General features: G+C 44.9%; 1 protein-coding gene across 4 annotated transcripts in view; it reads right to left on the reverse strand.

The window, feature by feature from the left end:
* SYT16 (synaptotagmin 16) overlaps positions 1 to 24,339 on the reverse strand; it is a 147,662-nt gene that overhangs the window by 79,617 nt on the left and 43,706 nt on the right. The window contains exon 1 of one of the 4 annotated variants that reach the window (XM_050952614.1): positions 6,380 to 6,596. The exons of the other annotated variants lie outside the window; for them this stretch is intronic. The gene's annotated coding sequence lies outside the window, so the exon portion shown is untranslated. Of the gene's footprint in view, positions 1 to 6,379; positions 6,597 to 24,339 lie in introns of those variants that run through there. 4 annotated transcript variants of the gene reach the window in all.

Here is a 24,339-nt window from a genome sequence, read left to right on the forward strand (position 1 = left end):
GGTAGGGCAGTGCTGTTATCCCCATTGTACAGATGGGAACTGAGGCACAGCAAGGCTAAGTGACTTGCGCCAAGTCACCCAGGAACTCTGGAACAGACCCAAATCTCCCAAGTCCCAGCCCACCCTAACCTCGGGACTATTCTTTCAGGCAAACAAGAATACACCTGCAGGTGGTTACAATACAGCACTTGGCTTCCTATTTGGGACTGTTACGAAGAACATTTTCAAGTCAACCACTGTCCCCCTCTGTAATGGGGTGGTTACACGCTCCTGCCCTGCGGGGCTTGAAACAGCCCAGGAGAGGGCTGGGGAAGGGAGCAAAACCCTGGCTGATTGGGGGAAGTGGCTGCAGCTGGGGCCACGCCCCAGACTAACCCGAGCCTCAGGGCCGGTGCAACCCATTAGGCAACCTAGGTGGTCACCTAGGGCGCTAGCATTTGCGGGGCAGCATTCCAGGTCCTTCGGCAGCGACCACGGAGGCCAAATCTTCGGCCGCCCTGGTCGTTGGCAGCATTTAGGCGGAGGAACCTGGGGCAAGGAGGGCGCGGGAAGGGCCGCCTGCACCAAGAAAGAGGAAGCGCGGCATGCAAGGGAACCACTCCCCGCCCCAGCTCCCCTCTGCTCCGCCTCCTCCCCTGAGCACACTGCCCCGCTCTGTTTCTTTCCCTCTCAGGCTTGCGGCGCCAAACAGTTGATTGGCGCCATAAGCCTGGGAGGCAGGAGAAGTAGAGCGGCGACGGGCGCTCGGAAAGGAGGCGAAGCAGAGGTGAGCTGGGGCAGGGAGCTGCTGCACGGCTCCCCGGGCCTGGGGGAGCTGCCACAGGGCTCGGGGGGGCGGGGAGAAACATCCTTGCACCGGCCCTGCAGGCCTTATAAGAAGGCCAGGGCAGCCAGAAGCTCAGGAGTTTCTCTCTGCTTGTAGAGAGAGAGAAGAGTTTGGCTGCTAGAGAGCTGAGCAAGGTACTGGGAGTGGAGCAGGGCTGAGGGAAGGCTAGAGGAGCTGCGGAGCTCTGGCCTAGGAAAGCCCCAGGCTGCGGGCCTAGCTGAAGGCCTAAGACCAGCACCGGGGCTGCAGAGGGGCAGCCCAGCTATAGAGAGAGGCAGCAGGTCCAACCCAGCCTTGCCTGTGATGAGTGACGTATTCTGCAGTCTGCCCCAGGGAGTGGGGCTAGATGGTGACTGACAGTAGCCCTACACTGAGGTGAGGTGGGGTTGCTGGGTGGGGATCCCCTGGGTGGGGAGACCCAGAGAGTGTGGGGGTACTGCCAAGGGGGCAGCAATCCAGAGAAAGGGGCACCAGGGTCCTGGTAGGGACACGGGGGCCAGCAGTATGGCGGATCACCAGCCTGCAGGGGGCGCTCCAGGATGCTGGAAGAGCTAATTTCCATGGATGACCAGCAGGAGGAGCCGCAGGGGCGAGTCCACTCCCTTACACCCTCCATTATGCCAGGAACAGGTGTCTGTCTCTCTCTCTCTCTCCACCCCCGAGAGCTGGCCACACTGCTTGCATCATCAGCCACATCATGCTAAGACCAACATTTAACTTTTAAAGCTGATTTCTGGGTCAGTGTTTACCTTGCGTCAACAAGAAAATGCTCCGGCATGTGGAGGGCACCCAAAAGCCTTTGTATGCTTTGTCGGGTCAATTAGGAGGACCAAGAACAATGATCTGTGCCTTCCCAAGAGACACAGAGTGCACAACTTCACACTGCAGTGCTCAGAGCTCTTTTTCTTTCCCATAGCAAACACTGGCAACTAGCAAACGACTTCTCAGGATACTGAAAATTGGCTATAGAACCCCTCATCTCTAGAGCACCAGTTCAAATGCAAAGCATGGAGAGCGTGCCTGAACGAGGTTACCATCTGATGATCTACATCAATGGAGTTTGGCGGTCTCAGTCCATCTCCCAGCAGAGAAGGTATCCATATCCCTCTCACACATCATAGTTGACACTAACTGTCAACCTTATCAATGGTCTCAGAAGAGGCCCCAATTCAGAGAGATACTTAAAGTGCACATGCTTCAGTCCCACTGAAGTCAATGCAGCCAGAAGGATCAAGGACTGAAGGAAGACAGAAACCATTCACATTTTTAGAGGTGGTTCCTCCAGGTGAGAGCAGAGACCCATCAGCAGGTCAGCACGGGGAAGCTTGCACTACTGTTGCTTGTCCTGCAAATAAGTATGAACACCTCAGTTTCCAGGGCTGTCAGTCTGCAACCTTTCTTGAACACTAAAGTCATACCATTTCTTTTAAGATCGCTCTCTCATTACCATAGTACCACTAATGCAGTATTTTGAGACAGTGAGGGGATAACATGCATCACTGTGATGATACATCCATCAATTGCTATCCTCTCAAAATGTAAATAAGCAAGCACTCAAACAGACTTTAAAGAATATGCCCATACTTCCCCCCACCTCCCTTGCTCTTCCATTACTCATTTCCTTCCTTGTGACACTAACGGTATCATGAGCTCATAAGAAATCAAACTCTCGCATTCAGGCCTGCCTTCTCTGCACACTGAAAGCATGAGGTGATTGCTCCAGAATTTCCACAAACATCCCCTGCCGGTTTCCTCCTGCATTAACAGAGGCTTACCGAGCATGACCTACCTTCCCCTCAAGGACAAGAGAAGCAAAAAGGTCATTCTGATGGTCTCGTTTGCCTTACCTGGACTTGATAAGCTCTAAGAGAGAGAGGCCTTGTTACCACCACTCACCCCACGTGTCTCTTATAACCTGTACTGCCACCCACAGAACTCTTTGCAAGGGACTTCTATTAATAAAAGGAAACAAACATTTTGGCGTGTGAGGTTTATTATTTTCTCTGATTTGATGTGTGGCAAAGAATGAGTTAATCCTAATTAGAATCCTCCTGCCCCCATTATTCTCATCCTACAAACGCCAGTCTTCCTAGTTTCACCCCTTTGACCCCAAACACGACAACTCATTACCACCAAAGGCTGAGCAGCAGCTCCTTTCAAAGACCTGAATAAACTCTATTCCATCATCAATTGACCAAGGACCATGCACCAGTAAACCTTCTGCTGAAGGCAGAGTGTGTTGCCTTGGCAACCTGCCTGACCTCCATTGCCCCAGGGAGTGAAAACATGCTGCCAATAAGAGATTTCAATGAATCTACCCAATCTCTCAATACTTATAGGATTTCCCATCTCTAGATAGCAGGTCATGCGCCCAGATGGAGCAGGGCACTCTGAATACAGACCTGGCTTCTCCTTGCCCTACCATTTCCTAGCTCTCTCCTTAGGCTGCAGTCTTCTCCTGATGGTTATGTAATGAGATGAAAAATTAGCCCATGGTGTACTTACAAAGCCTGCTTGTGAACTCTCTGTCCTGGGCTTTGACAGGTATTTCTAATTGCCTAGAAGCCATTTCAGCATAGGCAGCTACGGAAAGGAAGGGGAGGAGATCATTTGCCATCTGAGATCGAGCTGAACATCATACCTACGAAAGGGTTTATGCTACAAATGACCCCACTGCAGGGGGCCACCATGTGAGCTGTGCTGCAGACTGGCTTTTAGATGCCTAGCAGAGTTCTACGTGTACCACAAGCTCAGAGGTATGCGTCGCAGGCACGCCGAGTTCTATCCACTCTACCTCTTGGTGTGTTCCCATTAAACACTCACTGGTAATAGGTCCTGGAGGATTTTTACTGTGGCTGGGTGCAAATACCTTAGGAACACATTTTAGCATGTAGTTACAGAAGGAAGGTAGGGGATTTGTAAACCCTGTAGCCCCACGGAAACAGTTCAGTGTGAGTGTATAAAGTTTGCTCTGCCCTTTTGGTTCATTTTTTCTTGCTAAAGCCTTCTCTTTCAGGGCACAGAATAGAAGTCTTAGGCCCATGATCTCACCAGCTGGGTCTTGCTCTGCCTCTAGTGTTTGAGGTAGTGAATGATGAACTTGTCAGAGGGTGGATATTCCCCAGTCTTCCCTGAGTGGTGCATCCCACTGCATGGGATTGCTGGCACGCTGCCTCCCATATCGCCCCACCTGGCTCCCCAGAACCCAGTTCAGCTACTTGGGAATAGACCTTGGACACTGAGGAATACAATCAAGGAACTGTTGTGCAAAAAGCCAAGTTTTTCAAGGGATACTGCAAGAAGACGACGACTGCTTGTAACACAGGGTGTGGTTTCCAGGAAAGAATGTGCCATGGGAGATTTCTGGACTTGTAGTATCAACCAGGTCCCCGGCGTCCGGTGAGTGTGTTCTAAAAATAACTGGTCATGGGAGAATGCAAAAGCCATTAAAGCAAATACTAAGAAAAAATGGACTAAGGTTATTGGCTCCACTTATTTAACACAATGGAGTATTTTGCTAATGCTACCACCTTCTATATTAAAAGTGGCATGTGACCTTTCATCAACATATTAGCATAATGAACCTGCTGGTTTGTTACAGGGTGACCTGGTGAGGAAGAATTGTCCCACAGGCCGTCCTGGGAAAGGCAGAGGCCAAGCCAGCATTTAGCTAGCCGGGGGCTTCGGGACCAGTGAAAGAAAAGGAAAAGAAAGGAAATTTGGGAGCATGACAGATTAGGAACTGAAACTGGCCTTAATGGTTGGGAGAACAGCTGGTCCTATGCCTTCCTCCCACCTTCCACTGGCATCCTCATACACTGCCTTTGACCTGTCCCCTGAAGCGCAAGGTTGAGCAAGCCCTGTACAATCAATGGAATTCAACCACAGATGAGTTTGACCCAACGGTATTTGCTATTGTAGGGGATGATCCTACAGTCGCTGAAGTCAAAAGGGAAGTTTTGCCACTGAGTTTAGTGGGAGCAGGAGAAGGCTCAGAGAAAGCAAATGCTGATGATTCATTATTATTTATATCACATCACCTAGGAGCTCCAGTCGTGGTCCAAAACCCCACTGTGCTAGGTGCTGTACAAAACACAGAACAAAAAAGACAGTCCCTGCCCCAAAGAGTTGACAATCTGAGTATCAGACAAGAGAAAACAGATGGATACAGAAAGATGAGGGAGTAAAAGGAAACAGTGAGACAATGTTGGTCGGCATCATAGACAGTGGTCTCGGCCCACTACCAGCCTAACCATTGTCAAGCTTTTTGTAGTTTTAAGGAGGGATTTAAAGGAGGATAATTAGATCGTTTTGTGGCTATTTACAGGGAGCGCCTCCTAGTTGTGAGAGGTGGCATGGGAAAAAGCATCAAGGTGCTTTGTTTGACAATTTAACAAGTGGGCAGTGAAGCTAGCACTGTGGGCTGATCAGAGGAGAGAGTCAACATCTGAATGACAGATGAAAGGTCAGGTGGGGATAGGCTGTGAAAGGCCTTGAAAATAAAAACCAGTAGTTTATGTTTGATGCAATAGAGAAGGGGGAACCAGTGAAGGAATAGAGACAGAGAGGTGACAGGGTTCAAGGGACAGGCTAGGAAAATTGACTATGCAAGTTACTTCAGAGCCAGCTATGCCCCCTCTGAAAACGTTATATTCCAATATTATACAGCCTATATACACAAGGTCTCTTATAAATGAAAGCAATTGTGATTCTGGCTGGAAAGATTCATATATGTCAGGAGATTTCAAAAGCAACATCTAGGAGTTTTTTAAGCAGCACATGCTCCATTCTCGTGGTCAGCATTTGAGTGCAGCATGCCTTAAGAAACAGAGGGAGGTGGGAAAAAAAATCCAAGACTTCTAACTGAACTACATTCAATGAGAAGCTACATTAAAATCACATCTATACATTTTATAGGTGTTTGTATTTCCGGTATATGCAATGTTCTACCTCGTGTACAAAAATCCCCAGAAGAAAAATTGTAAAAACTTTCAACCATAAGTGACGACAATCCTGAGATGTTTTGAAAGAGAGAAAGCTGTGCTATGGAGTGTTGCTTTTATTTTACATATATTTTGGCTCCCGCCAACCATTATTCTACATTTGGGCCCTATAAAAAAGGCAATGCTGTGTTCTTAACCTAAGTCATTGAAAAATAACTGCAGGTATTTGTGTTTCTCCCCATATAACGATGTGAGGCTATATTTGCTCTTTATTTGAGGAGGTGGTGAATGGTTAACACCTGTGTTTATCCTATACATCCACCCAGTGTTATTGCTTTATTGTTCTACGGTAAAGATGGAAGCTCTTCTGTAATGATAGTATGAAAGAATACAATGTAAGTACAAAGAAAAAAGGGCATTGGTGCTCTATGTTTGGTTACCAGAGGCTTCTAACAGTACTTCAGAAACATACATAAATGTGGTTCTAAATACAAAGTAACACAGGCATTTGCAACACAAGATTTATGTTAAAGCTATATCACTCATGAAGTTACAAAGTGAAAAGGTTTGTTTCTATCCAGGAAGTATTTATTCAAAATACTAGACTTACCTATTTTCCCTTAAAGTAGCAGGATAAGTCAAACAAGACGTAAAACTTCCCAAGTGTGCTTCCTTCACTGATATAGTGTATGTTGTGAATAATACAACTCCAAAGTCAATAGTAGTTCCTTTACTTTCAATCCAGGACAGGTTCCTAAATCCTGCTTTCCTTTCGGATGTGTGGAGTTCACACTAGCTGGACAGAGAAAGACAGCCGGATAGACCTGTGTTTCACAAATGGGAGTGGTGCTTTCTCTCCCCCTCTCTGTACTAGATGATTTACTGTCCCAGAGAACAAGGAAGGCTGCTAGTTCATAAACATGTGACAATCACCAAAGGAATGTTAGCCAAAGAGGTGGCAGAGAAAGCAGACTGAATCACTCCCAACGGTGGCTGCTTATAAACTTCTACCACAACTATAATATTTCCTGAACATGTAGTTACCTGTATGGGTATTAGCACTTTCTTTACTTGGTCAATTATCTTGCTGACAAATTCACCAGAAAAAAAAAATAATTCAAATTTCCAGTTCAAGGATATAATTTCCTGCCCTGCCTAAACTCAAACTCTGGCCGTAAACATTTTGGATCAGCTACCGAAATGTATCTTTCCTACTGTTGGATCCAATAGGCTCGCAATGAAAAGTTGTCATAAACGGATAAGTAAGAGTTAATAGAACAAAAGTACTTCATATCTCTTTTGCCTGTAAAGAGTTAACAAGATCAGTGAACCTGGCTGTCACCTGACCAGAGGACCAATCAGGGGACAGGATACTTTCAAATCTTGAGGGAGGGAAGTTTTTGTGTGTGCTGTTAGATTTTGGTTGTTGTTCTCTCTGAGTTCTGAGAGTGACCAGACGTGCAACCAGGTTTCTCTCCAATCTCTCTGATACAGTCTCTTATATGTCCAGAATAGTAAGTACTAGGTAGATAAGGTGAGTTAGGCTTATGTTTGTTTTCTTTATTTGCAAATGTGTATTTGGCTGAAAGGAGTTCAAATTTGTATTTTGCTGAAAGGGTTTACTTTCCTTGTGTTAAGATCCAGAGGGACTGGGTCTTGGGGGTCCCCGGGCGAGGTTTTGGGGGGACCAGAGTGTACCAGGCACTGGAATTCCTGGTTGGTGGCAGCGCTACAAGTACTAAGCTGGTAATTGAGCTTAGAGGAATTGAGCTTAGAGGAATTCATGCAGGTACCCCATCTTTTGGACGCTAAGGTTCAGAGTGGGGGATTATACCATGACAAAAGTAAATTAAGGATCACAGCTGGTACTGATAATGTTTCATCTCAAGGGAGTATCCCACCGGTAGCAAGGAACAGAACTACACTCTTTGCCAGGCCTCAGTCAGTCATGACTTCATTGAATAGATCTACACAGCCTTGAGCTGAGCCCGGTTTCACCTCCCAGGATTCCAAAGTTAGAAGAGCAAACAAGTTGCGATGGTTATGCTTTTGCGGGTGGGATTTGCATGCATTACGAGGTAAACTGTTCTCAGAGTAAAAGTGGAAGCTTGTGCCTTGCTCTACCTGGGCAGAACAGCATTGTTCACAATTGCACACTGGGTGATATACTAACCAGTTACATGCCCACTGGGCATGCAAACAGATGCATAATTAACAATGGAGAGTGTTTCTTGTAAAACTATGCTTCGCTGACAACAAAAGGTACAAAATGCGCTTCTATTTTTTTTTAATCTTATCGTCCTTTTAAGGGAGATTTTTGATCCTATAATACTGACTATAGTGCCATATTGTGTGTTCAGTGCTCATATACAGCAGCCACTAACATCACCTGTATGCAGGAATCATTAAGGCACAATATGGCCCTTAGTTTACTGGTTTACACTGAATGAGCAGGGTGAATCCAAACTCACCCTCACTGCCTGCAGAGGGGCCTTTTGCATCAGAACCAGAGCAATTCCCAGTGGTGGCAACACCGTAGTAGTTAGAGCACTATTTTTTAAAAAACCTTTCATATCTGGTGCATCTCAATGAGAGCAGTGGAAAGGTCCTCAATAAAACCACATCACTGGGCATAGTTATTGCAGCAAAGACTAGATTGAAAAAGAAGAAGTCAGTGATTTGTCCTGGCCTCAATGGGAGTTTTGCTATTGACTTTAATAGGGCCAGGGCCTGCTTCAGTCTTTGAAGAATCATAGAATATCAGGGTTGGAAGAGACCTCAGGAGGTCATCTAGTCCAACTCCCTGCTCAAAGCAGGACAAATCCCCAGACAGTTTTTTTTTAAACCCCTGTTCCCTAAATGGCCCCCTCAAGGATTGAACTCACAACGCTGGTTTTAGTAGGCCAATGCTCAAACCACTGAGCTATCCCTCCACCCAAAGAGCATTACAATTTCCTGAAGGTTTGTAAGGGGCAACCTATTGGTTTGCCAGTTTTAGGTACTCAACTGGTCTCCAATCACTATAGTATCTGAGCACTTCAAACATCAGTATTTATCCTGAACACTCCTGTGAAGTAGAGCACCGCTATTATCCCCATTTTATAGATGAGAAATAGAAGCAGAGAGAGACTTTCCCAAGGTCACACAGGAAGTCTGGCTGAGCAGAGAACTGAGCCCAAGTCTCCCAAGTCCTAGATTAGACCAGTGGTTCTCAACCAGGGGTACGCGTACCCCTGAAGGTAGGCTGAGGTCTTCCAGAGGGTAGATCAACTCATCTAGATATTTGCCTCATTTTATAACAGGTTACATGAAAAGCACCAGCAAGGTCAGTACAAATTAAAATTTAATACAGACAATGACTTGTTTATACTGTTCTATATACTGTACACTGAAATGTAAGTATAATATTTATACTCCAATTTATTTTGTAATTGTATGGTAAAAATGAGAAAGCAAGCCATTTTTCAGTCATAGTGTGCTGTGACACTTTTGCATTTTTATGTCTGATTTTGTAAGCAAGTAGTTTTTCACTGAGGTGGAACTTGGGGGTACACAAGACATATCAGCCTCCTGAAAGGGGTACAGTAGTCTGGAAAGGTTGAGAGGCACTGTATTAGACCATCCTAGCCCATAACCCTCATGACTTCACTACTCATTGCAGCGGGGCCCAACATACCGGTGGAAACCCATACTGGGGTCTATTTGCATTTGGCTGAATTCATGCATGTGACGTGAAAACAAAAAGACCTCGAATGTCTGTCTGACTGAAAAGTTACCTATTGCACCTCCAGGTGCTTCACCTCTCCTGGGTAACATTCTGACACCTCCACTCCTCCCACAGTGCATCAAGGACTTAAATGGGCTTTTCAGGGCTTGACTTTTTTTTAAAAAAAAAATTATATAAATACTATTCTTTAATCCCTTTGCCAGCCCCTGGACTGCTGCCGAGCCAGAGGGGGACAAGGGAGACTAGGACAGGTTGGACAAGGAGACTAGGACAAGCAACCAGATGGGAAAAGACTGACTTCCTGGGCAAGAAGATTGGAACTGGAAGCCAGAGCTGATGAGGAAGCTGGAATGTAGAGACAGATCTGAAAATAGGTGGGCAAAGAAACTGGAATAAGGACCCATGTGGTGGGGGGACACCATTTGGATGAGTAGACTAGGACCAAGAGCGAGTGTGTATGACAAACACAGGGAGGGGGAGAGAGAGATCGATCAGACAAGGAGCCAGGAGAGGAGAACTGGGAATGGCTGGGCGAGGAGACTGGATCTAGAATGAGGCACCCGATGACTGAGGACTGGGATGGGTTTCATGGGGAGAGTCAGACTGGGACACGGCTCCAGAGGTATGGAAGAGACAGGACTGGGCCAGGGACTGGTTAGAGGGGAAGGGTCAGAAGTGTCTGTGCCCACTTTAACACACTCCCCTTCAGAGCCCAAAATAGAATCCAAGATTTCTGAGCCTCACCATTCCTCTGCTTTCAGAAAATAGCTGTGAATCCACTGGCAAAGGTGTCTCATCCTGCTCTAGGTTGGTATACAGAGGATGACAACCTACTATGCTATCAGCTACTCCACCAGCTAAAGTGGCAGAGGCCTGTGCAACAGATTGAAAGGTTCCAACTTTGCTGATGACCTATGTGGGTAATAATATGCCACATGATGGAATTTCTGTGGATTTTTTTCTTCATTTGTCTTTTTAAAAACATAGGAAACTACACACAAAGTTTAACACAAAAACTGTGTTAAAAATATAAAGGCTCCACAATCAAGTACTCACAAGTTAGGAAATGCTAGGTGCATTCATTGCCCAAGATGGACCTGCTCAGGCAATGAATCAGACTTGTGTAGCAAAGGAGGCTGTAGTCTGTAGGACCATTGCTTTATTTGTTGAAAAAGTTGCTCGGTGTGATGTGAAAGGGGCAGGAGATTGCAGGAAGAGAAACGACTGTCTCATGGTCAAGGCAGCTGAATGCTGCCTTAGGGGATTGGAATCTGTCCTTGTGGCTGCCACAGAGTTCCTATGGGATGCAAACAAGTCCCTCAAACCCAGACTTATCACAAGTGGTCACTAATTGAGTGTTCCTCATTTTCTGGATGCCTGACTTGAGACCTTGGGGTCCGATCAGCAGAAATGTTGAGCACTCCCAGTTGCAACTGAACTCAGTGGGAGCTGTGAACCCATAAAGCGCATGTGCAACCTTAATTCTGGCATTTCCATACCATTTCTTGTCTTTGTGTCCTTGATAATGTTCTTTTAATGTAAGTTTTGTGTAATATATTACAGAACATTCATCTCCATAATTCACCAGGGCTGTCACAACCAGCAGAGCCATGGAGAAAGATTTAAGTCATCAAACCCAACCCTCTTGCATTTTGCAGATTTACTCACTACCATCCTTCCCATCAATATCTTATCCTGGCCTATCTTGCTCTTGAATTTGTGCAGTGATCTATAATAAGCCAATGGAAACACCAGCACAGAAATCTTGCTATATAATGTAGGGAGAATAAAACTCTCATCCTTGTCTGCTTTGTATTTCTCTTTTTCATCCTACTTTTTGGTTTTTACACAGTTGTGCTAACAACACTGGAGCAGAAGCTGCAGAAATTCAATATTCTTTTCAAATAAAAAAAATAAGTTATTCGTCAACCATGAGGTAAACTGTAGAAATACTCCTTTTATGCCCCATTAAATGTCAAGCTGTTATTTTTAAAATCTGGACAATAGTCTTCACGTAAATCTTTACACTGTTTTAAAGATCAAACATCCTTTCACCTGAGAATCACAGAAAGACTAGTTTCCCTGGTAACATAATTTGCTTCCAGTTCAATGGAACAGTGCAATCCTTTTCATGGGTTCAGTGAACACAGCGGCCAATCAGTGCTCAGGAAGTCAGGTTCTCTTTCAAAGCTCTATAAAAAGTCTGTTGCCAAGGTGTCTTTGTAATGTATAAATGAACCTCTTATGAACTGATTTTAATTCTTCTGTTTAAAGCTACACTAAAGCACAGATCTCCCAAAAAGCCATAAGCCATAAAACACCTAAGCCTTCTCATTTATCTGCACTTGCTTTTTTTATTTTAAAATGAGGCAAGCTTCTTGGCATATTCTCACACCATATTTTCCCCCTCAAATGGCAATTAGCTAATTGAACAAGAGTTCAAAGGAGTATCATTTTGAACCCCGCTTGCCCTGACACTGGTAAAAATATATGTCATAGTCTAAAGATTGGCATCCGAAGGCCTTATAATCATTTCACAGAAAGGGCTATATCAGCCTTTCCCTCTTAAGAAAAAAAAAACACACCCCAGAAGAGGGGCAAAGTCACTTGATGAACCTAACCCTGCAGAACCCAAGGCCCTCTGAAGGGGGAGGTGAGGAAGGCTTGTGAATAGGGGAGAGGGAGAGTTCCTTCTAGCCAAATGGATGCTTCAAGATACCTAGGAAAACCTCACAGATCTCAGGAGATCCCACCCCATGGCCCAACTTCCCCAGACCTGACTAGCACAGCTCTCCCTGTGATGCCATTGACTCCCCATCCACACGTGGACCCTTCTCTCTCCTCTACCCCCAGTCCTCCCCCACCCCCACCGGAAGCTAGACAGTATGAAGCAGAATCAGGGGATGGGGTTAATGCTGACAGGCCAATATCAATTCACAGAGAATTTCTCTCATGGGAGATGATGTCACACATAGCAACTCAGTCCCTCTCACTGGCTATATCCCATAAAGCAGCAGAGCTTTGCACAAAGGCGCAAAGGGATAACTGTGTTAGTTCCCTTTCTTTCCTATTACACCAGGAAGAAACAGTCCCACTCCTTTCAACCCCACTACCCCCTGCATCAGGGGCCATAATTATGCCGCACAAATGGAGAACACACTCCAGCCACACTCACATTTTGTATGGAAGTAGCTAAGAAAAATTCCTTGCTCAGCAGAATCCTTGCTCATAGTCCCATTGTGTAGCTGAGAGAGTGATTACTTGTGAGAATAAGAACTACTCACTGACTAAAGCCTGGGTCTGCACTTGACAGTTGTATAGGGGTATGAAATTTTACAGAAATAGTTATACTGGTAAAACACCTACTGCAGGTGCGGTTATACTGGTATAAAGGTATGTGCATATAGCTTATTCCCCTTCCTACACCAGTATATCTGTGCCTGCATTACACAGGTTGTACCACTTTACCTAAACTAGCACTTGCTGGTGTAGCCAAGCCCCCTGTGTTGCAGGATCTGGCCCATAATTTGTATGCATAACTTGATAGCATTATAGACTCATAGACTCTAGGACTGGAAGGGACCTCGAGAGGTCATCGAGTCCAGTCCCCTGCCCTCATGGCAGGACCAAATACTGTCTAGACCATCCCTAATAGACATTTATCTAACCTACTCTTAAATATCTCCAGAGATGGAGATTCCACAACTTCCCTAGGCAATCTATTCCAGTGTTTAACTACCCTGACAGTTAGGAACTTTTTCCTAATGTCCAACCTAAATCTCCCTTGCTGCAGTTTAAGCCCATTGCTTCTTGTTCTATCATTGGAGGCTAAGGTGAACAAGTTTTCTCCCTCCTCCTGATGACACCCTTTTAGATACCTGAAAACTGCTATCATGTCCCCTCTCAGTCTTCTCTTTTCCAAACTAAACAAACCCAATTCCTTCAGCCTTCCTTCATAGGTCATGTTCTCAAGACCTTTAATCATTCTTGTTGCTCTTCTCTGGACCCTCTCCAATTTCTCCACATCTTTCTTGAAATGCAGTGCCCAGAACTGGACACAACACTCCAGTTGAGGCCAAACTGGAGTATTGTGCCAAAACAATATTTCAGATCTCCTTAATTAATGCATTTGGGTAGTCAGAGAGAGGACGAGTCTTTCTAAATCTCTCTAGACTTTAAATTTCATCAGATTTCGTTTAGGAATTTGTTGATATTCACTTCCCAATACATTTTGATGTTACCATTAGCATTTAAATATCTATCATTATTAATGCCTATTGTTCAAATCTGAAACAGATCCACTGTGCACCTGGTGTGATGGCAGCTGTACTAATGATTGGCGGGTTTCCTTTTCAACTTATTTTTTAAAGTGCCAATACCATTTTAAGAGAACTCCACAGCCTTTGCCAGTATCGAACACAGCAGTGACATGAGCCATTGTCATTTTAGTTTCACCATAAATTGATCATCACGGAGCACACAGCCTGTACAAACGCATCTGCAGGAAGCCATTAACAATGTAGCAAGGTTTCAAAAAACGTATATGTGGGCACGCACACAACACAGTCACCGTATCTTGCGTTCATAAAGGTTTAGCAGGGAGCACAGAACACAGCTCCTTAGACTTGTCAGAGAGGAGAGTGCTCCTAGTGCTGTGAACTCATTGAAAAATGGACCTTTCTAGTAAGAAGTAATAAAGGACTTTAAAGGGAGCAACATTTAAAATACACTCAGGACACTGTAAACTGGGTAAGAATGCAGGTTTACGGGAAGGCCCAGTCCACAAATGAACTGGAGGCCCCAATCGTACGGACATCAATTAAATATGCCTAAAGGCTCCTTATCAAGTGAGGGGTAAAATGTGAGATTCCATTCATAATTTGCTGAATTTGCCCACTATTTCATTCATCTGGGGTGATGTGTCCCAGGGGAGGAGAAACTGGGAGATGAACTGGTGTTGAGCATGACACCATTAGTCATGCTCAACAGCGATGTGCCAGCACAGGAGTAAGTGACAGGGTTTCAGAGCCCCGGGAAGAAGGGTTTTGTTAAAATTGGACCAGGAGAAGCCCCATATAAACTAACGCTATATCGCGGTTCCAGTGTATTTTCTTACAAAGCTTTAAAAACAGAGCATAACGTGACTGTCATGTAACTATTACCGTGTTTGAAAACTGTTCAAACACAATACAAGCCCTAACATGGGCAGAGATTAATAGTCCTACCCATACTTAGAAGTGTTAACCAAAACCATGCATGGACTAGGTCCACAGTGGGGAAAGCCCTTTGCAAATCTGGTGTGCAGGAATACCCAGGGTGCGAAACACATGGTGTGAACACTCGTGTCTGGTGAGATTATTCATGCTGCCACATTCCAACCAAACTGCAACCATGTGTTTGGCTCATCAGTTCCAGCATGTTCTTCCAGTTATTTAACAGCCAAGCTGGCTACTGTACTGCTTATTCTGCTAAGGACATGCTCTAAGGCATGGCTGAACCGGTGGGGCACTGGGTTCTTTCCCTCTGTACTCTTGCATGCTCTGCCCAAGACTTAAGATTCAATTTGGCTCTCACCCAAGGGCCTAATCCAGTGCTCAGTGAAATCTGTGGAAAGACTCCCATTGTCTTCAATGGACTTTGGATTGGACCCATAATGTATCAATCCTACTTATTTCACTGGATGTTGCAGGGGAGTCCCTGAAGGTAAAGGGCTTGACTGTTTATTGCATCCCGCATCCTTTATGCTGCTCTGTCATAAACAAATAGCTAAGGGTTAACGTCTCTTTCACCTGGAAAGAAGTATCTGAAACACCTAACCAGAGGACCAATCAGGAAACAGGATTTTTTCAACTCTGGGTGGAGGGAAGGTTGCGTGTGAGTCCTTTGTTCTGGGGTCTTCTGCCTGACTCTCTCTCGGCTATGAGGGGATTTCTCTTTCCTGCTTTCTAATCTTCTGTTTCCAAGTTGTGAGTCAGGAAACCAGACTTTTTCAGATCTGGGTGGAGGGAAGGTTGTGTGTAAGTCCTTTGTTCTTGGGTCTTCTGCCTGACTCTCTCTCGGCTATGAGGGGATTTCTATTTCCTGCTTTCTAATCTTCTGTTTCCAAGTTGTAAGTACAGAAATCATAAAAACAATAGGGGTTATTGTTTTTTTCTTTTGTATTTACATGTCTATAGTTGCTGAAGTGCTTTAAATTGTATTCTTTTTAAATAAGGCTGTTTATTCAATATTCTTTTAAGCAAATGACCCTGTATTTGTCACCTTAATACAGAGACCATTTTTATGTACTTTTTCTTTCTTTTTATATAAAGCTTTCTTTTAAGACCTGTTGGAGTTTTTCTTTAGTGGGGAACTCCAGGGAATTGAGTCTGCAGCTCACCAGGGAATTGGTGGGAGGAAGAAGTCAGGGGGAAATCTGTGTGTGTTAGATTTACTAGCCTGACTTTGCATTCCCTCTGGGTGAAGAGGGAAGGGCTTGTGTTTCCAGGACTGGAAATAGAGAGGGTGGACTCCCTCTGTTTAGATTCACAGAGTTTGCTTCTGTGTATCTCTCCAGGAACACCTGGAGGGTGGAAGGGAAAAGGTTTATTTCCCTTTGTTGTGAGACTCAAGGGATTTGGGTCTTGGGGTCCCCAGGGAAGGTTTTTGGGGGGACCAGAGTGCCCCAAAACACTCTAATTTTTTGGGTGGTGGCAGCTTTACCAGGTCCAAGCTGGTAACTAAGCTTGGAGGTTTTCATGCTAACCCCCATATTTTGGACGCTAAGGTCCAAATCTGGGACTAGGTTTATGACATGGTGGCAGTAGTGGGAAAGATACAATCCAGAAGCCAGTAGGAATATTATATTTTTCTTTTCTCTGCTAGGGGCTTTTTAGCAGAGAGAAACAGTTTGGTTTTAAAAGGGAACCAGAGAGAATTTTTTTTTCTGCTCTCTCTGGCAGTTGTGGCTTGCATATTAAGCAAGAAACCATTAAGGAGCTGTTACGGGTCTTTTGTCACACAATAGCACTCCCATTAGAAGTCAAATACCAGCACTATATACATGCAAATAAAGTGGTTTTTCTGGTTTACTTTACATTGAAAACATTAGCTAGAGGAAGAAAGGGAAAAAGGCACTGGCAACAGTGCCTAGCAACAGTGCCTTTTTCCCTTTCTTCCTCTAGCTAATGTTTTCAATGTAAAGTAAACCAGAAAAACCACTTTATTTGCATGTATATAGTGCTGGTATTTGACTCCTAATGGGAGTGCTATTGTGTGACAAAAGACCCGTAACAGCTCCTTAATGGTTTCTTGCTTAATGATGGCGCTGACCCCAGGAGGAAACAGAGCCTGCAGTTCAGACAATAAACACTGGAGGGCACCCCAACACAAGAAAACAGGAACCATGCCTTCCAATACAAAAATGGAGGCCAAAGAAAAAATCAAAGAAGCTGGCAGCGCCATCATTTGCCCCAGCATAGAGGGCTCTGCTCAGCCACAGCATAGCTGGGGCTCTGAGACACCTCCCCTCCCGATCCTAGGCACAAGGGAGTACAAAGAGAGCAAGGAGACTGGCTGGCATGCTCTTGAGACTGCAATTCCTGGCTGCCCATGGATCCCAGAACGCTGGCTGCTGTAACTGGACCAAATGACTGTCCTTCTTCCTGCCCCTATCCTAAGTACAGAAACAGAGGGACAGAGAACTGGAGTCCGAACCAGACCCAGAGGCCAAATCCCAAAGTCCAAACTTAGTTCTTCATCACACAAAACCACCGCTGATGTCAATGGTGGCTTTGCCTCACTCAGATTAGCATGATTTGTCCTTCCATCACTGTGACACACGAACCGATTGCATTTGGGGGGCGGGGGGTTAGTTCTCATGCTGTGACTTGTAGAGCGTAGAAGCCACCAAATGCAATAGGAACGTCCATGACGTTCTGTCCTGAGGCAAGTCCGGCGCTTTACAGGGTAGAATGCCTGAGGAGAGGTGTCTGTACACACCATCCAAACACACAGACTTGTGGTTTCCATAGCAGTTGGGCTCAGGCGGGGGGTTGCTGGCCCATCCAACCCTAGGTGTTGGTCATGCAGGAAGACATGAGAACCCTGGGGTGGACTTCACCCACTCCAGTAAGGTTATAGCTGCATTTAGTGCAGGTGGGTAGGCTGTCTACCGCTGAATTCTCCATTATCTTTTGTTTCCTAATACTGCTCTGAGATCATGGGTTGCTTTTTTCTAAGTATTTTAAAAATTAAAAATTAGATGTCTGGTCCACTACAAAATAGAGCTGTAACAAAAGGAACAAAAATACCCCCATGCCTCGCAGCTCTAATTTATTCAGCAGATCAAACAAATATCCTGCCTCGGGAGCTTTATCTGCCAAATGAACCTTTGCTTTGAGCTGAGGGACAGCTGTCCCAGCAGAGAGTGATATCTAAAAGCTAGTGCATGCCACTAAGCACCTGGCAACTAGAAGTGTGCTGTGCCAATTCGCCAGCCCCCGAAACCTGATTCTATACATCCATCAGGGTGTATTGTGTGTTCTTTTCTACAGCCTAACTAGGGCAAGACATTAATCTGAAGCCTTATCTTTTTTCACACTACTCTTGAATCATGCCAAGTATCATCAAAGGGAAAGGTGTCCCTTGCTGGACAATGACTATGGGTTCACCTGCAGCCCTTGGAATCTGGCTTGGTGGGCATACAGAAGCCACAAAAGCTGATGTTCTCTCCACCAGGTAATTCCCAAGCCAGAACAGAGAGAATTCCCAGGTGGAACAGCATCCCTTGCAGCCCTGGTCATGTGTACAATCAGTGTCATTAACAGAAGTAATTAGGACTATAAGCAAGTTCTGGGCCAGGGACAGTTTTCATTATGTGCCTTGTCCCTTGACTGGCACCTCTAGGCATTCTCTCTCTTCTGTGTGGAACATAGAGAGCTATCACCACTGCCTTCCACCCTTGCCCATCTCCTGCTGCACTCTTGGCTTTCAATTTGACTTCTATTGTGATTCCATATTATTCTTGGTCTATCTCATCAGATATTTCCCTGGGGGTCCCAATCCAACACCTGTCTTATGTTATTCAGGTCTTTCTTTCACATATGTCCTAGATATCTCCATTTTCATTTTTGAGTTTCTGATTCATCCTCTTCCAGAGTTCTGTGTGTTTTTTTTCTGGCCATCTGCTATTAAGGATTTGCCTACGGCAGCTGTTTATATATTCTTGGGGTTTAGATAGTAGATCTTACAAAAGTCCACGTTTCAGCCCCATACAGTAAGACTGATTTTACAATGATGTTAAATACTGAACATTTAGTTTGGAGGGCAAGATTTCAGTTTCTCCAGATCGACTCTAGCATTACAAAGGCATATCTGGCTTTTACTATTCTAGCTTTAATGTCTTTGTCTATTCCACCTATCGTACTTACAGTGCTGCCAAGATATGTGAAATATTGGACCTTTTCTATGTCAGAAAGCGTTACTGGTATTTCTTGTTTGGTGTTGTCTCATGGGTTTTACTTTTCAGGGCTGATTTTCAACTCTACAAATTGTGCATAGGCCTGGAGATTATTTGTTTTGGCTTGCATGTCTCTATGGGTATGGGAGAGCAAGTTTATATGATCTGCAAAGTCAAGATCCTCTAACTTCTATGTGAAAGTCCATTGTATGCCCCTTGTTTTTTCTATGGACTCTCTCATTACCCAATCCACTACCAGCAAAAAGATCATGAGAGACATGAGACATACTTGTCTGACATCCCCTAGTAACTTCAAATGATTAGTCAGTTTGCTCTTGCATGTGTCTTTGGCATGTCATTTTCACAGCAGCTCTGATGATGATTAATTTCTGAAGAATTCCATAGTGGCACAGCAACTTCCAGAATACTGTTTTATCCACTGTATCAAACGCTTTGGAAATCTGTAAAATTCATATAAAATGATGAATGCCATTCAATGGCAAGATCTACGATAATACACAGGGTTACTATTTGATTATACATGCATACTTCTGTATGAACCCTGCCTGTTCTTGTTGTAATCTTGAATGTACCACTTTATTCCATCTAGAATAATACATGTAAATATCTTACTTGGGATAGAGCAGTGGTTTGCAACCTTTTTTTATTTGTGGATCCCTTAAAAATTTCAAGTGGAGGTGCAGATCCTTTTGGAAATCGTAGACATTGTACACAGACCCCTACGGGGTCCATGGACCATAGGTTGAAAACCACTGGGATAGAGAAATTGAATGCCCCTCCAGTTTTCACAGTGACTTAGGTCTCCTTTCTCTATTTAGCTGCCTCACCAGATGATCCTTTTTTCCACGTTTGGTATTTTTAGTTCTTCCCATATCCTTTGTAAGAGGCCTACCAAAATAAGAACCTCTATCCTACCTGCCACATGGGGCCACAACCGTGGTACCCCTAACCCACCCAGCAATATCGTCAATCTATCCAACTACACACTCAGCCCAGAAGAAAAGTCTGTCCTATCTCGGGGTCTCTCTTTCTGCCCTGCCACCCCCACCAACAAGATACAGTTCTGTGGCGATCTGGAAGCCTACTTTCGCCGTCTCCGACTCAAAGAATACTTCCAGGACAACACTGAACAGTGCACTGATACACAGGTGCCCTCCCACCAACAGCACAAGAAGAAGAACTCCACATGGACTCCTCCTGAGGGTCGAAATGACAGTCTGGACCTATACATTGAATGCTTCCGCCGGCGTGCACAGGCAGAAATCGTGGAACAACATCGCTTGCCTCACAACCTAAGTCGTGCAGAATGCAATGCCATCCACAGCCTCAGAAACCACCCTGACATTATCATCAAAGAGGCTGATAAAGGAGGTGCCGTTGTCATCATGAACAGGTCTGACTACCAAAAGGAGGCCGCCAGACAACTCTCCAATACCAAATTCTACAGGCCACTTCCCTCAGATCCCACTGAGGAATATACTAAGAAACTACAGCATCTACTCAGGACACTCCCTACACTAACACCAGAAGAAATCAACATATCCCTAGAGCCCTGACCAGTGTTATTCTATCTACTACCCAAGATCCACAAACCCGGAAATCCTGGACGCCCCATCATCTCGGGCATTGGCACTCTCACTGAAGGACTGTCTGGATATATGGACTCTGTACTCAGACCCTATGCCACCAGCACTCCCAGCTATCTCCGTGACATCACTGATTTCCTGAGGAAACTACAATGCATTGGTCACCTCCCAGAAAACACCATCCTAGCCACCATGGATGTAGAGGCTCTCTACACAAACATCCCACACACAGATGGAATACAAGCTGTCAGGAACACTATCCCTGATGATGCCACAGCACAAATGGCTGCTGAGCTCTGTGCCTTTATACTTACACACAGCTATTTCAAATTTGATGACAATATATATCTCCAGATCAGTGGCACTGCTATGGGCACCCGCATGGCCGCACAATATGCCAATATCTTTATGGCCGACCTGGAACAACGCTTCCTCAGCTCTCGTCCACTCACGCCCCTTCTCTACCTATGCTACATTGATGACATCTTCATCATCTGGACCCATGGGAAGGAGACTCTGGAAAAATTCCACCATGATTTCAACAGCTTCCACCCCACCATCAACCTCAGCCTGGACCAATCTACACGGGAGGTCCACTTTCTTGATACCACGGTGCAAATAAGGGATGGTCACATTAACACCACCCTATATCGAAAACCTAACGACCGCTATGCCTACCTTCATGCCTCCAGCTTCCATCCCGGACACATCACACGATCCATTGTCTACAGCCAAGCACTGAGGTACAACCGCATCTGCTCTAACCCCTCAGACAGAGACCAACACCTACAAAATCTCCACCAAGCATTCTCAAAACTACAATACCCGCACGAGGAAATAAGGAAACAGATCAACAGAGCCAGACGTGTACCCAGAAGCCTCCTACTGCAAGACAAACCCAAGAAAGAAACCAACACATACAGCCCCCAGCTAAAACCCCTCCAACGCATCATCAAGGATCTACAACCCATCCTGGACAATGATCCCACACTTTCACAGGCCTTGGGTGGCAGGCCAGTCCTTGCCCACAGACAACCTGCCAACCTGAAACATATTCTCACCAGTAACTGCATACCGCACCATAATAACTCTAGCTCAGGAATCAATCCATGCAACAAACCTCGATGCCAACTCTGCCCACATATCTACACCAGCGACACCATCACAGGACCTAACCAGATCAGCCACACCATCACTGGTTCATTCACCTGCACATCCACCAATGTAATATACGCCATCATATGCCAGCAATGCCCCTCTGCTATGTACATCGGCCAAACTGGACAGTCTCTACGGAAAAGGATAAATGGACACAAATCAGACATTAGGAATGGCAATATACAAAAACCTGTAGGAGAGCACTTCAACCTCCCTGGCCACACTATAGCAGACCTTAAGGTGGCCATCCTGCAGCAAAAAAACTTCAGGACCAGACTTCAAAGAGAAACTGCTGAGCTTCAGTTCATATGCAAATTTGACACCATCAGCTCAGGATTGAACAAAGACTGTGAATGGCTTGCCAACTACAGAACCAGTTTCTCCTCTCTTGGTTTTCACACCTCAACTGCTAGAACAGGGCCTCATCCTCCCTGATTGAACTGACCTCGTTATCTCTAGCTTGCTTGCTAGCATATATATACCTGCCCCTGGATATTTCCACCACATGCATCTGAAGAAATGGGTATTCACCCACGAAAGCTTATGCTCCAAAACGTCTGTTAGTCTATAAGGTGCCACAGGATTCTTTGCTGCTTTTACAGATCCAGATTAACACGGCTACCCCTCTGATACTCTATCGGAATGCTATCCGTACCTGATGCCTTTCCACTTTTTAAAATCAACTGTCTGCGCTCTGCCCTTCTGCTCTCATGATAGGCCCTAGTTCAATGTTCAGTTCTTCTCCATCCTCTGTCTCGGAGGGGTCAGCCACAGGCTTGCCACTCTGTTGACTCACAGACTTTAAAGTCAGAAGGGACCATTATGATCATCTAGTCTGACCTTCTGGATAATGCAGGCCACAGAATCTTACCCACCCACTCCTGTAACAAACCCCTAACCTATGTCTGAGTTACCGAAGTCCTCAAATCATGGTTTGAAGACTTCAAGCTGCAGAGAATCCTCCAGCAAGTGACCTGTGCCCCATGCTGCAGAGGAAGGCAAAAAATCTCCAGGGCCTCGACCAATCTGCCCTGGAGGAAAATTCCTTCCCGACCCCAAATATGGCGATCAGTTAAACCCTGAGCTGTGGGCAAGACTCACCAGTCAGCACCCAGGAAAGAATTCTCTGTAGCAACTCAGATCACACCCCATCTAACATCCCATCACAGACCACTGGGCATACTCACCTGCTGATAATCAAAGATCCACTGCCAAATTAATTGCCAAAATTAGCCTATCCCATGATACCATCCCCTCCATAAACTTATCAAGCTTAGTCTTAAAGCCAGATATGTCTTTTGCCCCCACTACTCCCCTTGGAAGGGTGTTCCAGAACTTCACTCCTCTAATGGTTAGAAACCTTCGTCTAATTTCAAGTCTAAACTTCCTAGTGTCCAGTTTATATCCATTTGTTCTTGTGTCCACATTGGTACTAAGCTTAAATAATTCCTCTCCCTCCCTAATATTAATTCCTCTGATATATTTATAAAGAGCAATCATATTCCCCCTCAACCTTCTTTTGGTTAGGCTAAACAAGCCAAGCTCTTTGAGTCTCCTTTCATAAGACAGGTTTTCCACTCCTTGGATCATCCTAGTAGCCCGTCTCTGAACCTGTTCCAGTTTGAATTCATCCTTCTTAAACAAGGGAGACCAGAACTGGACACAGTATTCCAGATGAGGTCTCACCAGCGCCTTATATAACGGTACTAACACCTCCTTCTCTTTGCTGGAAATACCTCGCAAAAAGTACTGTCTTCATTCGCATGGTTAATTGTTCAGATATCTTTGTTAAGTTGCTCTTGTTATCTTGAACTGGTTTGTTTTTCTTCCTGACAACTGTTTAATGATGTCATACAGTGTCTTCATGTCATGTTGTGCTGCAAGGGTCCTGCATCTAGAGAGTCTTGTTTTTCTTTCCTAGCACTCCTTTTGGCCTCTGTTCTTTACAGCATATTCCTCCTGGCATTGCTGTGTCTGTCACATGTTTTTGCTTGATTTAGTTTCATTTTAATTTGGTGTCTTTCTTCTATTTTCTGTCATGTATCCTCAGATTACCTCTAGACACGACTGTAATACAAACAACAACTAAGGGTCTCTCTGTTCCCTTGCTTGCACTGCAGATGCTGAGTACAGCCAGCAGGAGGCGCATACCACTAAGGCAGAGAAGGCTCTGAGTCTGGAACTCAAGTGAGAGAACCCAGAGGGAAATCAGAGGAGCCTCACCCAGCTGGAGACTACAGCTGGTTGAAAAATAAGTACACATTTTGTGAAAAATTAAAAAAAAATTAATAAAAAAACAAATTGAGGGGTGAGTTCTTTTCTGTCCCTCTTCCCATGGCAAAAAGAAAAAGCACAAAAAAAGGAGGGAGGGTCTATTGAGGAAAATGGAGAAAAATCTCACAAAACAAAAAAGTTTAGCTTTCGGTGCTGGAAACAAAAATTTGCTTTTCAATTTAAGAAATATGGGCTTTTTTTTTTCTTTTGCAATTTTTCAGGAAAAACGTTTTGAACTAATTTTGACCAGCTCTACTTGAAAGACCTGATAAGCGAGGAGGAACAAGAGCAGTAGCAAGAGGTGTGAGCAAGAGAGAGAGAGGGGAAATGATGAGATGGTGGAGAAAGGAAAAACTCAAAGACAG

Source organism: Gopherus flavomarginatus, chromosome 5, assembly GCF_025201925.1.
Source record: "Gopherus flavomarginatus isolate rGopFla2 chromosome 5, rGopFla2.mat.asm, whole genome shotgun sequence".
NCBI classification, from domain to species: domain Eukaryota; kingdom Metazoa; phylum Chordata; order Testudines; family Testudinidae; genus Gopherus; species Gopherus flavomarginatus.